Genomic DNA, 22,683 nt, shown 5'->3' on the forward strand with positions numbered 1-22,683 from the left:
AAAAAATGGTGTTGTAAAAATGAGAAATTGCTGGTCAACTTTTAACCCTTATAACTCCCTAACAAAAAAAAATTTTGTTTCCAAAATTGTGCTGATGTAAAGTAGACATATGGGAAATGTTATTTATTAACTATTTTTCGTGACATATCTCTCTGATTTAAGGGCATAAAAATACAAATTTTGAAAATGACAAAATTTTAAAAATTTTCGCCATATTTCAGTTTTTTTCATAAATAATCGCAAGTAATATCGAAGAAATGTTACCACTAACATGAAGTACAATATGTCTCGAAAAAACAATCTCAGAATCAGCGGGATCCGTTGAAGCGTTCCAGAGTTATAACCTCATAAAGTGACAGTGGTCAGAATTGCAAAAATTGGCTCGGTCATTAAGTACCAAATTGGCTCTGTCACTAAGGGGTTAAAGCAGAAAATGAAAAAACAAACAAACAAAATAAACCTTGAGTTTTGATTAGAGAGATGGGCAATAGGCACATATCATCTTTTATGGTATGTCCACACGTAGAAAGATCCTCTGCGGATGGAAAACTGCTGCGGTTTTTACTGCGGATTTATCGCGGTTTCTATTGCGAATTCCGCTGTGGTTTTACATCTGCAGTTTTCTATCGGAGCAGGTGTAAAACCGCTGCGATTCCGCACAAAGAACTAACATGCTGCGGAAAATAATCCGCTGCATTTCCGCTCGGTTTTTACCGCAGCATGTGCACTGCAGATTTCGTTTCCCATAGGTTATTATTATTATTATTATTATTATACATTTTTATAGCGCCATTTATTCCATGGCGCTTTACATGTGAATACGGGGCAAATATAGACAAATACATTAAACATGAGCAGATAACAAGGCACACGAGTACATAAGGAGGGAGGACCCTGCCCGCGAGGGCTCACAGTCTGCAGGGGGTGGGTGAGGATACACTAGGAGAGGGAAGAGCTGGCTGTACGGCTGTTCAGTAGGTTGAGGATCACTGCAGGCTGTAGGCTTGTCGGAAGAGATGAGTCTTCAGGTTCTTTTTGAATGTTTCTATGGTAGGCGCAAGTCTGATGTGTTGGGGTAGAGAGTTCCAGAGTATGGGGGAAGCACGGGAGAAGTCTTGGATGCGGTTATGGGAAGAAGAGATGAGAGGGGAGTAGAGAAGGAGGTCTTGGGAGGATCGGAGGTCGCGTGTAGGTAGGTACCGGGAGACCATGTCACAGATGTATGGAGGAGACAGGTTGTGGATGGCTTTGTATGTCAGTGTGAGGGTTTTGAACTGGAGTCTCTGGGCGATAGGAAGCCAGTGAAGGGCTTGACACAGGGGAGAGGCTGGGGAATAGCGGGGGGACAGGTGGATTAGTCGGGCAGCAGAGTGTAGGATGGATTGGAGTGGTGCCAGAGTGCTAGAGGGGAGTCCAGAGAGTAGGAGGTTGCAGTAGTCGAGGCGGGAGATGATAAGGGCATGCACTAGCGTTTTTGCAGTGTTGCGGTCAAGGAAAGCACGGATCCGGGAAATATTTTTGAGTTTGAGACGACAGGAGGAGGCAAGGGCTTGGATATGTGGCTTGAAAGAGAGGGCAGAGTCGAGGATCACCCCGAGGCACCGGGCGTGTGGGACTGGGGATAGTGAGCAGCCATTGACATTGATGGATAGGTCTGGTGGAGGGGTAGAGTGAGATGGGGGAAAGATGATGAATTCTGTTTTGTCCATGTTCAGTTGTAGAAAGCGAGCAGAAAAGAAGGCTGAAATGGCAGACAGACAGTGCGGGATTTTGGTAAGCAAGGAGGAGAGGTCAGGTCCGGAGAGGTAGATCTGCGTGTCGTCAGCGTAGAGATGGTACTGCATACCGTGGGATTCTATGAGCTGTCCCAGGCCGAAAGTGTAGATGGAGAAGAGTAGGGGTCCTAGAACAGAGCCTTGAGGAACACCGACTGACAAGGGGCGAAGTGAGGAGGTGGTGTGGGGGAGGGAGACACTGAATGTTCGGTCTGTCAGATATGACGAGATCCAGGAGAGGGCCAAGTCTGTGATGCCAAGGGATGAGAGGATTTGTAGCAAAAGGGAGTGATCTACAGTGTCAAAGGCAGAAGACAAGTCCAGGAGAAGGAGGACAGAGTAGTGTCGCTTGCTCCTGGCAGTTAGTAGGTCATTGGTGACTTTAGTTAGGGCAGTTTCAGTTGAGTGATGGGAACGGAAGCCTGATTGTAACCGATCAAAGAGGGAGCAGGAGGAGAAGTGGGAGGACAGTTCAAGATGGACGTGTTGCTCCAACAATTTGGAGGCATAAGGGAGAAGAGATATCGGGCGATAGCTAGACACAGAGGATGGGTCGAGGGAGGGCTTTTTGAGGATGGGTGTGATCTTGGCATGCTTGAAGGATGAGGGAAAGACACCTGTTGTGAGTGAGAGGTTGAAGAGGTGCTTTAGGGTTGGGATGAAGACCGTGGAAAGGTTAGGGATGAGGTGGGATGGGAGCGGGTCAAGCGTGCAGGTGGTGAGGTGTGATCTTGACAGGAGGGTGGAGAGCTGATCTTCTGTCATGGTGGAGAAGCTGGTTTTGGAGGAGCAGGGTTGAGCAGCTAAGAGGGGCAGTGGGCGCTGTGGGCCAAAGCTTTCTCTGATCGTATCGATCTTCTGTTTACATTGTACTGTAAACTCATGGGAAACTGTTGCGGATCCGCAGCAGCAAAATCCACAACGTGTGCACATACCCTTAGATGATAAAGAGCCATTGCGTTTTACCAGGTGAACCACAACAGGCAAACACCAGCAGTCATTTTCATGAAGTGGCTTAGCCAGCGGTGTTGTCGTGCTTTTTCAGCTAGGTTATGGAGAAAACGGCGCCATGTGCACATCTCTTTGGAAGTAAGGACACGTGCACATGTTCAGTATTTGGTGAGTTTTTTTACCTCAGTATGTGTAAGCTAAAACCATGAGTGGGACAATCAGAGGAAAAGTATAATAGAAACATGGCACCACTTCTGTATTTATCACCCACTCTTGGTATTGTTTTATAACTACTGCTGTAAAAAAAATTCACCAAATACTCAAAGAGGGCACGGGGCGTTACTGCTCCAAAAACCCAATATGAACACACGCTAAGGATATGGGCACATGGCGTCTTTTTCTTTTGTAGTTTCCTATGTGGTTTCCATTGATGATTTTTATTTGGACATATTGATGTAAAATAATGGCTGCTTCCAACAAGAATGGCCAGGTCACTTTTTTGTACCTTTCCAAGCCTGAAGCTGTTTAAAGACTTTCATAAAGAATGAAAATATATGTGTGTAGCAATATGTTATATGTTCATGTGACCTCTAGGGGTCTCACTATTTTTATGTGTGTTCTATATTCTTTGTTTGGAACTTGTTGGATGTTGTTGTACTCGGAATTCATGTAATGGAGGTTGAGACATGATGTGAATAAAGAGCCTGGAGATACTCACAGAGTGTGATTTATGACAGGATTCATCAAACAGAACATGGTGGCAGCCGGGCACAGAACCTGCAAATTCTTAGAGCTTATATGAGGCTGGAACTGCACAGATCACTGCAACTGTAAGTACAGATTCCCTGACAGTACAGAAAAATGGAGACTGGTCTGAAGCCCCCTCAGAGACTGGATGTCACTTCATGTAATCTGTCCCAGACTTGGAGACATTGGAAGGAAGAGTTTACACTGTATGTGGATCTGACTGTGGGCCCCACTGATGACAAACGGAAAGTAAAGCTGTTTTATTACCTAATTGGGGAAAATGGCAGAGAATTAGCCCACACCTTGCTCCCAGACACAGACAACCTCCTCCTAGCAGACATTGTGCAGGCATTTGATAAACACTGTGACCCAAAGAAGAATGAGACAGTGGAAAGATATAAGTTTTTCACAAGACATCAGGAGGATGGTGAAAATGTGGACAGATATCTGACAGAGCTGAGGAGACTTGCGGAAACATGTGGCTTTGGAGAGATCAGGGAAAGTCTAATCAAGGACAGAATGGTGTGTGGCATAAAGGACAGTCATCTCAAAGAAAGATTACTGAGAGAGGAAGGCATGACTTTAGAGAAATGTATGCAAATCTGCAGGGCTGCTGAGCTCACAAAGCACAGCCTGAAGATGATGGCAGGCACCAGTGAGAATGATGATGACAAGGTACATGCAGTATCTATGAAAGGAAAGACAGGACCAGACTACCCTATAAACACTGTCCACTGCAAGTATTGTGGGAAAAGACATGAGAGAGACAAAACCAAGTGTCCAGCATATGGGGAAACCTGCAGGTCATGTGGCAAGAAGAATCATTCCTCTGCTGTCTGCAGGCAAGGAAGAGGCAAACAGTACAGACAGCTCCACACTGTGACACCAGACACTGACAGTGCAGAGGACATTACATGGCTACAAATACAGTCTACAACAGAGAAAGTCAATGTAGTCGGGCAGTCAGTAGTGAAGGATGCCAAGCAGCTTTATGCAACATTCTTGTTGGATGAGAAGCCCATTAGATTTCAGCTGGATTGTGGAGCAAGCTGCAATGTAATTTCATTTGATCTGCTAAACAAACAGGTTTCTATTGAGCCAACTGACAAGGTACTGGTGATGTACAACAAAAGTGTTCTGAAACCAATGGGGACATGTAAGCCAAAAATACGAAACCCATGTAACAGAAAGAGTTATAGAGTTGAATTTACCGTGTTACGGGGTGGTAACCATGTACCATTACTGGGAGTAAAAGCAGTTCAGGCAATGGACTTAATAAAAGTACAGTCTCAGAACATTATGTCTGTTGAAGTTGCCCAGGATATACAAAATCCAAAACTAAATGCAGAGCACAACTTGGACATGCAGAAAATAAAAGCAGAGTATGCTGATGTATTTGAAGGTGATGGATGCTTTGAAGGTAAATATAGGCTAGAAATTGACAACACAGTGCAGCCCACCAGATTACCTACAAGAAGAGTGCCTGTAGCGTTAATGCAACCGCTGAAAGTAGAACTGCAAGATCTACAGAGAAGAGGCATGATAGCACCAGTCCATAAGAGCACAGATTGGATCAGCAGTTTGGTCATAGTGCAGAAACCATCGGGCAAGTTAAGAATATGTATTGATCCTAAGCCACTCAACAAGGCGCTGAAACGAAATCATTACCCAATGCCAACATTAGATGATGTTCTACCAGATTTATCAAAGGCTAAAATATTTTCTGTATGTGATGTAAAAAATGGATTCTGGCATGTGGCCCTGACTGAAGATTCAAGTTTATTGACAACATTTTCTTCACCATTTGGACGCTTTAAATGGCTGAAAATGCCCATGGGACTAAAACCTGCTCCAGAGATATTCCAGCAGAAATTGATGCAGGCTTTGGAAGGACTTACTGGAGTGGAGACAATAGCGGATGATATCCTAGTAGTGGGAGAAGGTGAAAATATGGAATCTGCAATCAAGGATCACGATCAGAAGATGATACAATTTTTGGACAGATGCAGAGAAAAAAACATAAAGCTGAATTTGGACAAATTCAAATTGAAAATGACAGAAGTGGCCTATATTGGTCATCGACTGACTTCAACTGGGGTCAAAGTGGATCCTGAAAAGGTGAGAGCAATACAAGATTTGCCTACCCCTACTGATGTTTCTGGAGTACAACGATTTTTGGGCATGGTGAATTATCTCTCAAAATTTTGCAGACATCTGTCAGACATGTGTGAGCCACTGAGACAGCTAACCCACAAAGATGTGCGCTGGGAATGGACAGAAAGCCAGGAGACTGCTTTCCGAGCAGTAAAGAATGCCATTGCAGATACAGCAACCCTAAAGTATTTTGATCCAGATCGAGAAGTGGTGGTACAATGTGATGCTTCGGAAAAAGGCCTTGGAGCCACATTAATGCAGAACAAACAGCCAATTACATTTGCAAGCAGAGCCCTTACAACAACAGAGCAGGGATATGCGCAGATTGAGAAGGAACTACTGGCTGTGGTATTTGGGATGGAGAAGTTTCACCAGTACACCTACGGTCGACGGGTAACAGTGCAGTCGGATCACAAACCATTGGAGAGCATTACAAAGAAAAAATTACTAAATGCCCCAAAGAGACTACAGCGCATGCTATTGCGACTTCAGAAATATGATGTTAACATCGGGTACTGTCCAGGAAGAGACTTACTGATTGCAGATCCGCTAAGCAGAGCTTACCTTCCTATCACAAATGATGATGAGGAAGACATTGAAACCACCAATATGTGTAACTACCTTGCAGTGTCAAAAGAAAAGGTCAAGCAAATCCAGACTTTTACAGAGAAGGATAAAAGTCTCCAGAGTTTAAAGACTGTCATCTTGCAGGGCTGGCCAAAATACAAGCAGCATGCTCCGAAGGAAGTCTCACCATTCTTCCACATAAGAGATGAATTGTCAGTGCAGCAAGGAATCATCTTTAAAGGAGACAGGGCTGTTATACCTGAAGTTCTCAGAAGAGGCATATTGAAGACATTGCACTCTTCTCACTTAGGTATGGAAGGATGCCTACGTCGTGCACGAGAATCAGTTTATTGGCCAGGAATGAATGACCACATAAAAAATTACATAGCACAATGTGAAATATGTGCATCCTGCAATGATAAGCAACCAAAGGAGACATTGCAACCTCATGAAATTCCACATAGGCCTTGGTCAAAAATAGGAACAGACTTGTTCACATGGAATGACAAAGAATACCTGATTACAGTGGACTATTTCTCTAACTTCTGGGAGGTTGATTTGGTGCAGGACACAAGGGCGAGAACAGTGATTAAAAAACTCAAGGCCCATTTTGCCAGGTATGGCATTCCAGATATCGTTTTTTCTGACAATGCGGCACAGTTTACGTCGGAAGAATTCAAAACTTTCAGTAAGAAATGGGAATTTGAACACCAGACGTCTTCTCCAAGATATCCTCAGAGTAATGGGAAAGCAGAGTCAGCAGTAAAAACGGCCAAAAAACTCATGCAGAAAGCAAACCAGGCAGGTGCTGATGTATATCTGTCTATACTGGATCATAGAAACACACCCACCCAAGGCCTAGACAGCAGTCCGGCACAGAGGCTCATGAGTAGGCGTACAAAGACACTAGTACCAACTGTGTGTCATCTGTTAGAGCCAAAGCTGCTGGGAAACATCGAAGCTAAATTACAGAAGAATCAAGCTAGGCAAGCTTTCTATTACAATAAATCTGCAAAGGATCTGCCTGAGCTCCAGAGAAATGACAACATTCGGCTGCAGCCAAGCACCACATTTGACAAACACTGGCAAAAGGCAAAGGTTGTCCAGAAACTGGGACCTCGGTCTTACGACATTCTAACAGACGACGGAAGAAGACTAAGGAGGAATCGAAGATATTTGAGGAAAACGCAAGAAAGAGATGATTCATGGCCTTTTGAACAGTATCCAGACACCCAAGACAATGAGGCAGCAAGTACAAGTCAGGCACCAACAGTGACAGCTGACCATCAGGGTGAGGACTCTGGCCAGAGACAGACAATATCAGAAGAACTACCAGATGTACCAGATGTAGAAAGTGACACATCTTATATTACCAGAGCTGGCAGAATTAGCAAAAAGCCGGCGCACCTCAAAGATTATATCTAACTGGACGTACTAGGTTAATTTCTAACTTTGTCATAGTATACATTAGTTTAGTATCTTTTATTGTTCCTCTAGTTAAAAGAGAAAGGATGTAGCAATATGTTATATGTTCATGTGGCCTCTAGGGGTCTCACTACTTTTATGTGTGTTCTATATTCTTTGTTTGGAACTTGTTGGATGTTGTTGTACTCGGAATTCTTGTAATGGAGGTTGAGACATGATGTGAATAAAGAGCCTGGAGATACTCACAGAGTGTGATTTATGACAGGATTCATCAAACAGAACAATGTGGCACCCCTAGGGTCCAGTCACCACACAGAGGTACGGCACCTAACCCAGAGGTGTGGTATCCCACTCTCCGGTAAGGAGGGGGCACTACCCAGGACTCTAACACTCACATCCAACACACACCAGTTCAGTCGGGGCATCTGGGTGTACCCTTAGGGAGGAAGGCCTCATCCTAGGTTGGATAGGAATAGGTGGTGGGAGTGGGTGGGGTAAGTAGGAAAAGGGGAGGAGCTTAGAAGGTGGGAAGATAGTGCAGAAGGGAGTCTGAGAGGAAAAGTGGAGCTGAGCAGACGTGAGCAACTGCAGCTCCTGACAGCCTGAAGAGAGAATTGAGAGAGAGAGACAGAAGGAAGCTCACAGAAGGACAGAAAGGGTCCTAGGGGCACGTGTAGTGCAGAAGCCACCTGTGGGGCCCGTATCCACATGCCGACCGTAGTCGGGTGGAGGGACAAGGTCGCAGTCAGGGGACTGGCCCCTACTTAGTGGAAATCTTCAAGTTCAGCTAAGAAACCGGAGGCTGTGGCTTTTGCAAGAGTCACAGCCACATCCACCCATACTTCACCAAAAAGGCAGCGTTATAGAATCCAGGGGACTGAGAGGATGTCGCCCAACCAAGTTCGTGGCTGCTGGCTTGGGACACTGTGGGTAATGCACTGGGCAGGAGAAGTGGAAGCCAGTGAAATTAGGAAATTAGACGGCCAGAGAAAGGGATACGAAAAGAGTCCTGGAAAGGTGCATCTTAATCTACCTGGGAGTTTGCTGGACCACTGACCCAGAGAAGACAGCATCCGGTTGGCGTTTGTGGACTGGAGAACTGTGAGTAAAGTGGAAACTGCACCTTACTGTGTCCTTCCGTCATTCCTACAACACCTGCCCAGCATAATCACCACCGTCCTCTTATCATTCAACATTACCTCTGCCCTGGGGTTAGCTCTCCCGTGGAGAGCTGCACCAACTCTGCTGCATCACCATCTGCCCCAGAGGATCTGAACTGCAGCGTCGGCCACCATCTCATTGCCAAATACCACGAGTGGCGTCATGAACATTTCCCCTTTTCCCCATAACCTTTATTCCCATTTTCCATTTCCTACAAATCACCCCTTTTATTGGACACCCAGAGCCACAGACCGGGTCACTGCTGTCATGACCTTCCACTTTAAAAACCATGTCGGACCTGGTACCGAGTAGCCCACAGCCCTATGGGGGCGCTCCATATACGTACATCACTTAGAATCTATTTTTTAGCAATTTTAAACACTTTTTCATTCATAATCCTCCCGTGCTCATACCCTTGTGCTTCACACAACAGTCTATTTAGTCTTTTATGAAAACCATTCTATTTATTAGCGCAGCAGACCGATTATTGGTCCATGTGTTAGTTTTTACAATGTTTGTTGCATCCATTTTTCTTTAACCCCTTATTTCCATCGGACAGAATTGTACGTCCGATGGCAGTACCCCCCTTTGATGTGGGCTCCGGCGGTGAGCCCGCATCAAAACCGGGACATGTCAGCTGTTTTGAACAGCTGACATGTGCCCACAAGAGGCGTGGGTGGAATCGTGATCCGCCCGCGCCTATTAACTAGTTAAATGCCACTGTCAAACTCTGACGCGTCACATGATCGGGGGTCAGCGGTGAGTCGGCATGACAACCAGAGGTCTCCTGAAGACCTCTATGGTTGTTGATGCCAGATTGCTGTGAGCACCACCCTGTGGTCGGCGCTCATAGCAATGCTGTAATTCAGCTACATAGCTACATGTGATCATCACCCCTATGTAGCAGAGCCGATCAGGCTATACCAGCTTCTACCCTTCACCCCCTTTCGCACCATTCAAAATAAAACAATTAAAAATAATCAAACCTACACATATTTGGTATTGCCGAGTTCAGAATCACCCAATCTATCAATAAAAAAAAAGTTAACTTGATCGCTAAACGGCATAGCGAGAAAAAAATAAAAAATGCCAGAATTACATTTTTTTGGTCGCCACGACATTGAATTAAAATGCAATAACGGGCGATCAAAGGAACGTATCTGCACTGAAATTATATAATTAAAAATGTCAGCTCGGTGCGCAAAAGATAAGCCCTCACCCAACCCGAGATCATAAAAGTTGGAGACGCTACGGGTCTCGGAAAATTGTCCAATTTTTTTTTTTTTAAGCAAAGTTTGGATTTTTTTTTACCACTTAGATAAAAAATAACCAAGACATGTTTGATGTCTGGGAACTCGTAATGACCTGGAGAACCATAATAGCAGGTCAGTTTTAGCATTTAGTGAAACTAGCAAAAAAGCCAAACAAAAAACAAGTGTGGGATTGCACTTTTTTGCAATTTCACCGCACTTGGATTTTTTTCCCGTTTTCTAGTACACGACATGGTAAAACCAATGGTGTCATTCAAAAGTACAACTTGTCCTACTAAAAATAAGCCCTCACATGGCCATATTGAGAGGAAAATAAAAAAGTTATGGCTATGGGAAGGAGGGGAGCGAAAAACGAAAGCGCAAAACCGAAAAAAGCTCCGGTCATTAAGGGGTTAATGAAGAAACCAAATTTAACTTTCCCTTATTCATTAAATAGTAAAATAATTACATAGCATGAACTGTTCTTATTTTTCACAGGGATACAACATTCACTGACTTAAGTGGACTAACACAATAAAATATAATCGTTATTATTATCAAATAAAATTAAATTCCCAACTCCAGAATGCTATGTACAATCTATCCACTACAGCCCTTGTATACATGTCAGGGTCGTAGTATGGACAGTGTAAAAACTCCCATGTGTCCTGTCATTGTGTTTGCCTCCATTACTCTATGCCATACATTATAATCTGCAGCATTGGTGAATTCTTGATATCCCAAAATTCTACCAAAGTGTGCGGTTATTGCAAGGGTTAACTAGAAAAATATTAGGAGATCCGTCTGTTATTATTGTACCTCTGCTGTCTCAGGTATACATGAGAATATTGCTTTCGTCCTTTTATGCTATGGAGCACAACTATATTATACAAAATCCTAATCTTAGGAATTAAACTCTTGGTCCAGATCCTCAAATGACCCTGACCTAATAATCAGGACCCACAGGTGTGAACCCTACAGACTGCCCTATGTACACACTCCTATCCTGATATCAGAGCATCCTATTTACTAGCAGGGGGGTTTATTGCTCCCCTAATCCCTGTGCTAATCTTACTATCTGGTGTCTCCTCAAATATTTCACCCCCCCCCCACAACACACATTCCTGGCCACGATAAGAGCGGCACGGACGTCAGACATTTATAGATAAAATGAGTAAAAATACCCTGAAGAACAATAAAATACGCACTGTCACAACCAGGTGCGCGACATACTCCGACAAGAATGTAGACAAGAGAGAAACAGGAGTACCAAACCACCAAAAAATATAAAATCAACGCGAAATGTGCGTTGGGGCTGCATTCAACCTTGTAAACGGACCTTGTTGGGTAAGATACAAATTTAGCTATTTTGACTCACATCACACTGGGCTGCGGATATTGAACCTTGGGTCATACTTGTGGTGATCTATGCGTTTCTTTTCCTTGGATCTCTCCGTATAGCCAGTGTTAAATGGAGATATGTATATCATACTATACACCCATGGTCCTTTTTTACACTATGTAAACTTGGCTGTTTCTGTCTGTGTCCTTCACATATTTTAACCTGTCTGTCCTTTGATATATAATTTTTATTATATTGTATTGTATGTTTTACATTTATTATTAATAAACAATTGATTTTATATTTTTTGGTGGTTTGGTACTCCTGTTTCTCTCTTGTCTACATTTATAGATAAAACCCTGCCTCCATATCTTGATGTGTACTCCATCCAACCAATCATGCAGTCCTTATCTAAGAACCAATCGCGTGTGGCCACGTCAAGAACGTGTGCACTTGCGTCATCTGTGATGGAGCGGTCTCCATGGTAAAGAGATGCCAGAAAATCTATGTGGAACGCTATTGCCAGCACCCCTGCATGGTTCCACTTCCCTCTCCATGCAGGGATGCCGGCATACTCACCACCCCTGCCGCAAGGCAAGTTCCCTTGGCGTGCTCCCTGCTTCCTTCCTGTTCTGAATCCCAGAGGCACGCCTAAGTTGTGCGCGCTGTGAGGCAGGGAGGGGGATCATATGTGAGAGTCAATATGTATCCCCTCAGGATACGGACAGAATCCTATTAGACCCACGGGAGTGCCTTGTGGTCACAGCAGGATGCCTATGAGTCACAGGGCAACAGAGCCAAGTGGAGCCAAAATGCCTGACACCCCCAGCGTACAAGGTGGTGTGAGTTGCCCCTACCAGGGCCTGGGGTACACGGCACCGAGTCCGGTCGGCTATTAAAGGGGATGTCACAGTGGCTGCGACCCGGTCCGTGGCCCTGAGACTCGATTAAAGGGATTTGGTATGATGTAGTCTATTTTTGATGCCACAAGTGGTTTTCGGTCAGTAGTGGGACCAACGCTGCATTGTAGGGGTCCCCTGAAGGATGTTGAGGCAGCATGGGTGTTAAGCTTCCCACAGATGGAGCGGGGTCCCCAGGGGTCCTATTGTGTGTGGTCAAGACGATGGTATGTGCCGATGAATAAATGGAAGAGACAAGTAGTAAAGTATTTACGTGGTTTACTGTAGTTAGCATGCCACAGTCCAGGGTACCAGGCACGGATGATGGTATGGCCCGGCCGGCCCAGAGGCAATGGAGGGTTCCCTTGTTCCAGTGAGGTCCGTGAGCCTTTCCAACTAGCGCTTGCTGTAAATGGGGTCCCTGCTGCCTGAAGCTTCCTGTAGAGTCCTCTTTTCCTCCTGTCCTGAGACAGGTACATGCATGATGGGCAGCTTGAGCCTTTTTACAGGGACTCTAGCATGCCCCGGGCTCCTTAGGTGCTGCTGCGTCTCAGGTGCGGTGTGGGCCAATCACATAAAGCTCTGAGCCCTCCGGTTCTGCCTAGTGTTGTACAGTTCCATTAAGGCCTCGGGCTCCTGGTACTGAGGGTGTCCCTCCGCTGCTCCCCTCTGAGCCCTTTTCCTCTCCTTTGCTCCTTCTCTTCCGGCTCCTCCACATTCAACCACTCAGGTCTTCCGCCTTCTAGAGGCTGCAGCTCCCTCGTGGCTGCCAGGCCTCTCACGTCTGCTTCAGACGTCCTTCTACTTCAGTGTCTCACTAACTACTCACTAACTCATCCTCCAGACCAGGACATATATCCATATTTGAGGGAAGCTCCCCTGAATCCGGGTCCTGAGCTCCCCCTCCTGGCCTGGATTCAGAATGTGTTGCATGTGTGTGCCTTACCTGGTGAAGAGAACCCCATTGCCTCTGAGCATGACATTACCTTCCCGAAGGAAATGCAACATCACTGCAGCAACCGCTTACCTGGGGTGCTGCAGGTGCAGTCGCCCACGGCAACAAGTCACAGACTGTGTGTTTCCCGATTGCAATCCGGAGGATCTGATTTACTTCTTTTGTTTGTGAGTATGCTGTTTTATTAAAAGAGACTTTACTTTGAACTTTTCCTGGGCCACTTCCTCATCGCTGCACAGTGTGGATACCGCTGCACTACAGCGCATATAGAAAAATGCCCCCAGCCTATAGCTGGCAGGCAGTGTAAGACTTCACCTGCAAGATGGCTCCAGCCAATAACTGGGAGGCACCTTGTTTAAAAGGCACCCTCCTCAATAGGTACTGTTACAGAACCCCAGCATTAAGAATATGTTATGCTATATATATATTATGTATAATAGGTTCCATGTGAAATGCATCAGTCCACAGGCTGCATCCCTGGGCAGAGGGGACAAGATATTCTCCTTCTGACCTCCCCCACCTTTGTAATTCCCACAGTAAATATCAGCAGGCTCCGGCCCCCTGCGGCTATTGTAATGTATGTCTGGCCTGTTTTTTCTATTGGCCTGCCCTGTGTATCTGTGTTATATATTCTGTTTGCTGTGAATAAAGTGTGTTCTTTTAGACTGGAAATACGTGGAGTAGCAGTCAGCTTTTATATGCTCCCATGTAATCAAGGAATTCCAGCCAGCGTCCTTCATTCAGAATCCAGCAAAAGCAGAGTGGACCTCCTGAAACCCGGGGAGTGCTGAAAGAGGTACTACAGCACAGTAGATCCCGTTACACTGGTGGCAGACAGCGGGATGTGATACCCCTTCTACAGGAGGAAAGGAATCAATGGAAGACAACTACCAGAAGTTAAAGAGGACTACACTAAAAGATCTGGTGGAAGCCCGAGGGTTAATCGCCAGCAACAAAACAAAAGCGGATTTGATAGCAGCCATCATGGAACACGACAGTGCAGCGCCCCCCAATGTGAACGTGGAGGAGACTGAATTCCAGAGGGAGGTAAAGAACAGACTGGCGTTCTATGGCCCAAACCTTGCAGTAGAGATCATACGAGAGGTGATGGCTGATGTGCATACTGATCTGAAGGAAGAGATGGCCGAGCAGACCAGGATAGAGCTAACCAAGATGGAGATGGCAGAGCGGACCAAAGTGGAGCTGGCCAAGATGGAGATGGCAGAGCGGAGAGAGGAGAGTCAGCGACCAAGGGGAGCTCTGGCCTCCGCCTAGGTACCTTCAACAGTAAGCCACAAAAAGATCCAGTATAATGCCTTCCGACAGTTGGGGGAGGCAGAGGAAGACATTGATGGCTTTCTGCAGGACTTTGAGCGGCAGTGTACCCTTCATCAAGTGAAGCCGGAGGAACGGGTTAAAATTCTGGCCAGCAAGCTGACAGGCCGGGCAGCGGACGCCTATCGCACGGTACCTGATGAGGACTGTATGGACTATGAGCGGATCAAAGAAGTGATCTTGGCCCGGTATGCGCCGACACCAGAGGCATACCGCCAAAAGTTCCGCGGACATATAAAACGAGTAACCGATACCCACGCTGAATGGGCCTGTAAATTACGGCGGTCACTGCTACAGTGGGTACAAGGGAGCCAAGCAACCACTAAGGAAGACGTCCTCCAGCTTTTCTTGTTAGAACGATTCTTTAATGGACTAAATCCCGAGACACAGGAATGGCTTCAGGACAGGCGGCCAATGACTCTTGAGGAAGCCGCTCGTCTGGCCGATGAACATCATGACGCCAGGAGGCCTCAGTTGTCCGGATCAAAGATGGTCACTAGGGGTCCGCCCATGGACCTGGAGGGCCCCAAATCACCGAAGATTGTAGGGGGATCAGCTAGAAACCCGGCCTACCACAGTTCCCCTGGGGCGCGATGCCACACCTGCCGTCAGCTGGGCCACCTGCAAAGACAATGTCCCAATCGGACTCAGCATACCCAGTGGCCAAAGGCGGGAACAGCTACCTTCCGCCGGGCCGCTGTACACTGCTACCAAGGCGAAGCTGACCCGGCATTGGGGGCTACAACTAATCAAGGGGTGGAAGACATGGAGGAAGTGCTGCATGAAGTAGACCCCGTGCAGGCAGCCCGGGCAGATAATCGACAACAGCATCGACAGGTCGTGTGGGTTAATGGGAAACGCATGCAGGGACTAAGAGATTCCGGAGCAACTTTGACCCTTGTGAAGCCTCATCTCGTCCGGGTCCAAGAGAAGACAGACCGGACAGTGGCAGTCCGTGTAGCAGGGGGAGCCATACATCGACTGCCCACTGCCAGGATTCACCTGAACTGGGGAGTTGGGGATGGTCTTCTTGAGGTCGGCTTGATGGAGGATTTGCCTGCAGACGTTTTGCTGGGAAATGACTTGGGCCCCATGTTGTCTGCCTTCTCGGTTGCCCCTCTGGCTGAGACATATCCTGTGACCACCCAGAGACAAGCTCGAGCTGCGGAGGCAGAATCACACTCAGAGGAGGCCCAGGTAAGACATCCCAGCCCTACACGTATTCCTATAGCCAGACACATTTCTTGGGCCACCCCAGATGAATTTAGGAGGGAGTTACTTGAGGATCCTTCATTGGAGGTATATCGTGGGAAGGCACAGGAGGGGAGAGGGGTACTGGAAGGGGAACAGTTTATATGCAAGCAGGGACTCCTCTACTGGATCACAGGGCAGCACCACACAGGGACGAGCCCCACTATAAAACGACAGCTGGTAGTTCCCAAGAAGTATAGGCAGGAGTTACTGCGAATCTCTCATGACATACCTTTGGCTGGGCACTTCGGCGTCAGTCGCACCAGGCATCGTCTGACACAAAACTTCTTTTGGCCGGGGGTAACCTATGATGTTCGTCAATACTGCCAGACCTGTGACAGTTGCCAGCGCATTGGCAAGAGGGGAGATCGATGCAAGGCCAAATTACGCCCCCTCCCCATTGTGGAGGAACCATTTAGCCGAGTAGCGGTCGATCTGATAGGGCCGTTTGCCAAACCCAGTCCGTCAGGGAACAGGTATATATTGACAATGGTAGATTATGCCACACGGTATCCAGAGGCGGTTGCGTTACCTAACATACTGGCAGAGACGGTGGCGTCTGCCCTGCTCCATGTTTTCTCACGGGTTGGATTTCCCCGGGAGATTATCTCAGACCAGGGTACCCAGTTTACAGGAGAGGTGACCAACCAACTGTGGAAGCTATGCAGCGTAAAGTCCATTAGAAGCGCCCCGTACCACCCGCAAACCAATGGGTTGTGTGAACGCTTTAACGGGACGTTAAAACAACTCATTGGGACTTTTACCAGGACCTACAGGAACTGGGAGAAATTCTTGCCTCACCTCCTGTTTGCCTATCGAGAGGTGCCCCAAGAATCCACGGGGTTCTCCCCATTCGAACTGGTATACGGGAGACGGGTAAGGGGACCCTTATACTTAGTGCTAGAACACTGGGAAGGGGAGGGCATCATAGAAGGGGTTCCTATTGTACCCTATGTGCTGGAATTCCAGGACCGCCTACAGGAGCTGACCCAGGCTGTACGTGGGAACATGCAGGTGGCCCAGCGGCGCCAGCGCGTATGGTACGATCGGAGGGCCAGAGAGCGCACCTTGGAAATAGGGCAGAAGGTCCTGGTGTTAGAGCCCACTAGGCAGAACAAGTTCCAAGCTGCTTGGTAGGGGCCCTACCAGGTAGTGGGGAAAATAGCCGACACCACCTATAATGTCACCGATTGTGACGACCCCAGGGTTATCCGCATGTTCCACATGAATATTCTGAAGCCCTATCGGGAGCGCCCTGAAGAGGTAGTGGCCATCTGTGGACCTGAAGCAGAGGATTTAGCCGGACTTCCCTTGCCAGATGTCTTATTGGAGAGGACTCAGTCTAAAACATGGGACCAGGTACACTGGGGTGAAGACTTAGGTCCCCGGGAGAGACAGCAGGCGGAGGAGTTGTTGAGGTAGCGACAGAGGGTTTTCGGGTACACTCACCTGGCACAACACAAGGTTGAGACCCAGGATCAGACCCCCCTGCGACAACCCCCCTTCCGCGTCCCTGAGTCTGTACGAGAAGGGATGCGACAAGAGATACAAGAGATGTTGCGTTTAGGGGTCATTGAAAAGTCAGTCCCTGGGCATCCCCCGCAGTGTTAGTGCCCAAGAAGGATGGGACTACACGGTTTTGTGTAGACTATCGTAAGCTTAATGAGAAAACAGTGACGGATGCGTATCCCATGCCGCGTGTGGATGAGTTGTTAGACCGGCTGGCGGGGGCAAAGTTTTTGACCACCATCGATCTATGCAAGGGCTACTGGCAGATTCCCCTTAGTCCTGATGCTATTCTCAAGTCGGCATTTGTCACCCCATTTGGCTTATTCCAGTTTCGAGTTATGCCATTCGGGATGAAGACTGCCCCGGCGACCTTCCAGAGGCTGGCTGACCGGCTTCTGGATGGTCTCCAGGACTATGCGTGTACCTACCTGGATGACATCGCCATCTACAGCGCGACATGGGAAGAGCATCTAAATCACCTAGAGACAGTATTAGACAGGATCCACAAGGCCGGAATCACCCTGAACCCAAACAAGTGTCACGTGGGCAAAGCAGAGGTTCAGTATTTAGGGCATTGGGTGGGAAGTGGGAAACAGAGACCAGAACCAGCCAAGATTGAGGCCATAGTCAAATGGCCCACCCCACGCACTAAAATCCAGGTCATGGCATTTCTAGGGACAGCGGGGTATTACAGGAAATTCGTTCCCAATTACAGCAGCGTGGCCAAGCCCCTCACTGATCTGACCCGTAAGAACCAACCCCGCCAGGTAACCTGGACCCCAGAGTGTGAGGAAGCCTTCCGCCAGCTAAAGGACGCCCTCACCAATACCCCTGTATTGGCCGCACCCGATCCAACTAAACATTTCCTGGTTCACACAGACGCTTCTATGTTTGGATTGGGGGCAGTACTAAGCCAAGTCGGGCCGGATGGCCAAGAACACCCGGTAGCTTACCTGAGTCGGAAACTACTGCCCTGTGAAGTGAGCTATGCGGCCATCGAGATGGAGTGCCTGGCAATAGTATGGGCACTCAAAAAGTTACAACCATATTTGTATGGACGACAGTTTTCCCTCCTAACGGACCATAATCCCCTAGTCTGGCTTAATCGGGTCTCCGGAGACAACGCCAGATTACTGGGGTGGAGTTTAGCCCTACAACTTCTGGACTTCACCATCCACTACAGACCCGGCAAACAAAACGGTAATGCCGATGGACTAAGTCGACAAACGGAACTTGTACCAACCCCATAAACTTCGGTCATCCCCAAACCGATCCGTTAAGGATCAGACTGTGTATGCCGATCGCGTCGCTGAAAAGGGGAGCCGTGTTACAGAACCCCAGCACCAAGAATATGTTATGCTATATATATATATATTATGTATAATAGGTTCCATGTGAAATGCTTCAGTCCACAGGCTGCATCCCTGGGCAGAGGGGACAAGATATTCACCTTCTGACCTCCCCCACCTTTGTAATTCCCACAGTAAATACCAGCAGGCTCCGGCCCCCTGCGGCTATTGTAATGTATGTCTGGCCTGTTTTTTCTATTGGCCTGCCCTGTGTATCTGTGTTATATATTCTGTTTGCTGTGAATAAAGTCTGTTCGTTTAGACTGGAAATACGTGGAGTAACAGTCAGCTTTTATATGCTCCCATGTAATCAAGGAATTCCAGCCAGCGTCCTTCATTCAGAATCCAGCAAAAGCAGAGTGGACCTCCTGAAACCCGGGGAGTGCTGAAAGAGGTACTACAGCACAGTAGACCCCGTTACAGGTACAGTAGGTGCCCAGCAACACAGTAAATCATTAGGTATTATATTAGTTTACAAATGAGTTGTGAGGTCCCCTGGTCCTTGTGTGACCAGTGTGCTGAACCCAAAGTCCCTGTTCCTTGTGCAACCAGTCCCTAACTCAAAATCCCTGGTCCTTGTGTGGCTAGTCATGCTCCTGAACCTGAATCCCCTGTCCTTGCGTGGCCAGTGCCTGTGCGAGTATTCCATGTCTCCGGACTGCTACACCTAGTCTCTGAACACTGAAGCTGCATCGACTAATAGAATTGCATTTTACAGGGAGAAATGCAAGATTCTATATCTGGATAAGAAAAACAAAAATTACATTTACAGAATGGAAGGAATAGAACTAAGGCCTCTTTCACACTTCCGTTTTTTACAATCAGTCACAATCCGTCAAAATGTTGAAAAGATGGATCCTGTGCAGATTGTAAAAAACAGGTGCATTGGTTCCGTTTCTTTACGGATCCGTCAAGGCTATGTGCACACGTTGTGTATGCGTCTTTTTTCGCTGTGAAAACGCATACACAACACAACCCAGGTTAAAAATAATTTTAAAAAATAAAAAATCATGATATTCTTACCTTCCGGCGTCCCCGTATGCGAGACCGCTACGTCATCACAGGTCATTGTCTCGCAAGGCATTACTGGGAACGGGAGCTGCCGGCAGCATAGCGAGCATTGGGAAGGCTGCAGGGGACGCCGAAAGGTAAGAATATCACAATTTTTTTTTATTATTTTTTATTATTATTATTTTTAACATTATATCTTTTTACTATTGATGCTGCATAGGCAGCATCAATAGTAAAAAGAGAGAGCGAGAGAGAATTTCCCTGACGGGAAATTCTTCCTCGCATGCTCAGTTTCAAAAGACGGCATCCGTCGCTGGATTCCTGCTTTTGACAGTCAGCGTCCATAGGCTTCCATTATAGCCAACAACGGACAGCGCAGGATCCGTTGCTGAGCGATTTTCCGACGTACAGAAAAAACATTCCTCTGTGCATTGTCTCCGCCCGACGGACAGCAATTTTACAAAACAAGTCTATGACAAAAAAAACGGATCCAGCAGAAACATTTGACACATTGTGACGGAAAAAGAAAGACGGAAGTGTAAAAGAGGCCTAAGCAACAGCATATGTGAAAAAGACTCTGGTGTACTAATAGATCACAGACCGCACAAGAGTCAACAGTGTAATGCAGCAGCAAAAAAGGCAAACACAGTTCTAGGATGTATTAAGAGAGACATAGAGTCTAGATCACGTGAAGTAATTAACCCCCTCTACTCCTCCTTCGTCAGGCCCATCTGGAATACATTTTAAAAAAGACATTGAAAACTTGGAGCAAGTTCAGAGAAGAGCTACCAGGATGGCGAGCGAATTGCAAAGTATGGTTAAAGGATCTGGTAATGTTTAGCTTGCCAAAAAGAAGGTTAAGAGGTGACTTAATAGCTGTCTACAAATATCTGAAGGGATGTCACAGTGTAGAAGGATCATCCTTATTCTCATTTGCACATGGAAACGCAAGAAGCAATGGAATGAAATTGAAAGGGTGAAGATGTAGATTAGATATTAGAAAAAACTTGTTGACAGTGAGGGTGATCAATGAGTGGAACAGGCTGCCACGAGAGGTGGTGAGTTCTCCTTCAATGGAAGTCTTCAAATAGAGGCTGGACAGACATCTGTCTGAGATGGTTTATTGAATCCTGCATTGAGCAGGGGGTTGGACAAGATGACCCTGGAGGTCTCTTCCAACTCTAACATTCTATGATTCTATGATATATGTTTGTGTGACCCTACCCTAATCCTGATAGCGGAACACTGGGCCTGCAGGGATTGGATCATATAATAATAACAACCAAATTTGGTTAATTATTACTATTCAAACAAGTGAGTTTAAGTATCAGTTTATGAAATCCTTCATTGTTTTGCAGACCCTGCTGTACACATTACTCCAGCCATTACATAAGGCTACTTTCACACTAGCGTCGGAATCTCCCCGTCGCAATGCGTCGGGCAGAGATTCCGACGCTAGCGTTTAACGCATTGCACAATGGAGGCAGCGGATGCATTTCTCCGGCGCATCCGCTGCCCCATTGTGAGGTGCGGGGGAGGTGGGGGCGGAGTTCCGGCCGCGCATGCGCGGTCGGAAAAAGCGGTCCGTCAGGAGCAAAAAACGTTACATGTAGCGTTTTTTGCTCCCGACGGTCCGCCAAAGCACGACGCATCCGTCGCACGACGGATGCGACGTGTGGCAATCCGTCGCAATGCGTCGTTAATACAAGTCTATGGGGAAAAAACGCATCCTGCAAGCACTTTTGCAGGATGCGTTTTTTCTGCAAAACGACGCATTGTGATGGATTGCAGTTAGCGCTAGTGTGAAAGTAGCCTAACACGTACAATCCAGTTTTACAGGCTTACTTGCAAGCTCTTGAAAAATGTCAAATATTCTGCTAGCCCTGGGGCAATAAATGGGTGAATTCTGCACAGAAACATAGATCAGTTCACATACCCACGAGTGCAAGGGATCCCAGAGTCAAGGAAAGGCAGTCCGAAAAGGGAGGGAGTTGGATCTAGGGCCGATAAAATGTAAAGTTAATCCCAGCAATAAAAACATTATTCAAAACAAAATCCACATTATCCAATGAGCAGTAATATCATCCGAGGAGAAAGTCCCAAGAAAGAAATTCAAGGTCCTGGTTGACACGTTTCGAAGTGATACTGCCTATTCATAACCTGAATTCTGCCCAGGGCTTATTCTTTGCCTACAGAACAAGGCAGACGTAGTTTTATGGGTGACGACATATTGATACTAATCATTCAGCGATAGTAACAATGTGATGATGGAGGAAATGTGCCAACTTGGCACCATCATAAAACACCAAAAAGTCCTATTTTTTTCATACTATTTTGCATTCTCTGCAGTATGTGGCTTTTTGCTGTTACTATACAGATTAGTTTATCATTATACCTGCAAGCAACATCGGTCCCTTTCTATGATATTATTAGAAGTCGTATCTAGATCAACCGCAAACTATCACTTGCATTGCCATGCATGAGGGCACATTGCCATAGGTAGTAATGGCCACATCTTCGTGGTGCTATCTTAAGGAATGTGCCAGTAAATACGTTACCAGGTACAGGAACCCTAATTGTCCATCACTGGTTTAGGTGGGGCTGTATGTCGACTTTGGCCAGGTCACATGTCCAAAGCTTGCTGTATGCCGCAAAACTCTCCAAATCCTCATAAAGTCAGTGTGAACATAAGTAGTGTTGGACATCCGTGGCCACGCTGCCGGGAGGAGGGGGAGTTCTTCAAATAAAACATTAAAGGATAACTAACAACAGCCGTCCTACATGTTCTGTATTCTGAGATGCAAAGAAAGTTTTTTATACTCAGAATTCTGAAATACAAGAAACACCCCTTTAAATCAGAAGAGTAAACCTAAGGCCACGTTCACACTATCAGTATTTGGTCAGTATTTTGCATCAGTATTTGTAATCCAAAATGAGGAAAGGAACAATCTATTATTTTTGGGAGAATTGTGCACCATCAGGGAGGGTTCGTAAATATTTAG

This window comes from Ranitomeya imitator, chromosome 1 (genome assembly GCF_032444005.1).
Source record: "Ranitomeya imitator isolate aRanImi1 chromosome 1, aRanImi1.pri, whole genome shotgun sequence".
Taxonomy (NCBI): domain Eukaryota; kingdom Metazoa; phylum Chordata; class Amphibia; order Anura; family Dendrobatidae; genus Ranitomeya; species Ranitomeya imitator.